This window comes from Acyrthosiphon pisum, chromosome X (genome assembly GCF_005508785.2).
Source record: "Acyrthosiphon pisum isolate AL4f chromosome X, pea_aphid_22Mar2018_4r6ur, whole genome shotgun sequence".
Classification (NCBI taxonomy): domain Eukaryota; kingdom Metazoa; phylum Arthropoda; class Insecta; order Hemiptera; family Aphididae; genus Acyrthosiphon; species Acyrthosiphon pisum.
This window is the reverse complement of record NC_042493.1, coordinates 47,688,943-47,690,469: the sequence shown is the minus strand read 5'-3', so window position 1 is coordinate 47,690,469 and position 1,527 is coordinate 47,688,943. Positions and strand designations below refer to the sequence as shown.

The 1,527-nt window shown below is 25.7% G+C and overlaps 1 protein-coding gene across 4 annotated transcripts in view; it reads left to right on the top strand.

The window, feature by feature from the left end:
- The window catches only part of LOC100168602 (whirlin), a 46,609-nt gene that overhangs the window by 44,491 nt on the left and 591 nt on the right, over positions 1–1,527 (top strand). The gene's annotated exons all lie outside the window — the stretch shown is intronic.

The window sequence follows — 1,527 nt, the reverse complement described above, 5'->3', positions numbered from 1 at the left end:
ACACTATTGAGAACAGTGAACGACAATTTGCTATGTCGTGCTTGTGTAAGACGGAGACGACACATACGGGTGTAGCGTCCTCTTAATGTGTTGGCTTTATTTGCATGTCACCGGTCAATACAATAATCATGCCAAATAAGCTTATTGTTGAACTGAGCATCCAAAAAAATAGAAAACAGGATTTTGTATTATAACTATTTTTTTTGTTTATCGTATTAAACACGGGATTGTCGTTAGTATGAATTTATAATAAATGCTATTAGGTATACTATACAATTTGTGTTAATTCTTATTTCACCTTGATCCACACTAAACTCAACAAGTTAAAAGATTTTAAAAATGTTTATTATATTCATATTTATTGAGTGTAGGTACCTATTATTATATATTTCATCCCCCCCCCCTCTATCAAAATTCCTAAATACGCCACTGCAAGTGGGTCACTGTAAAATGGATAGTATTAAATTTGAATTCAATGATATAATATCAGTTATCACTGTATAAGGAAAACGATTCTGAGCGGAGACGGTATGTCAGTCTAGGTATAAGATATATTATATACTTATCTATGGTATTAAAAAAAAAAATTGATCAATACCTAATATGTATCTATAATAAATTCCAAATTAATCATATCAGAATATCCATTAAGTACTTATAACGCGTTATACATCAACAACAAACCGTGATACTATCATAGATATATAATACTATACTTTATAAGTTTCAAGTACCCACGAATAATATTATACAATCACAACAAAATAACTAAAATAGTTATTCTTGGTTTTTTAATAAGTAATTTCGTCCAAATTTGAACTTAAAATGAGTATAAAAATAAACTGTGCTTATGTAATTTTTAGATTTTTTGGTAACAGAATTAATTACTTACGTGAAATCTTGTTTTAAATTTTCAATTCTTAGATACAAAAATTGAACATTTTATAAATTTTTAACTACAAAATAATTATTCAAATTTAAATATGATAAATGTTGTCAAAATTCGATCTTTAAATGCTTATAAAAAAAATTATGCCTATGTATTTTAAATATTTTTCACCTGCTGTTGTAACAATATATCAGGAGCGTTGTATTACATTTTTAGACTTTTTGGCCGAACAGATAAAACTTTATTGATATTTATAGAAAAAAAAAACTAAAAAAATTGAAAACTGACAATATCCGTAAACAGCTCAAAAAGAGGCAAATTATTTTCAAAATGTTATCGTGTATAGACAATTTTAATATAAACATTCAGTGAAATTTTCAAGTTTCTACAGTCACTCGTTTTTTAATTACAACAAAATAAGAAAATCGTTACGTAAGAAATCGAGTGAATATCAAATGTTGTAAAAATATGAATTTCAAACGCCCATAAAAATTTAATTTTTTTTTTTTTTTTGTAGACATTTTTTTTTTAAAAAGGTAGACAAACATATGAGGAATCTTGTATTACATTTTAAAATCTTATATTCAAAAAGAAAATTTTTCATGAATTTCCAACTCAAAATAATTTGCAAATTTCGT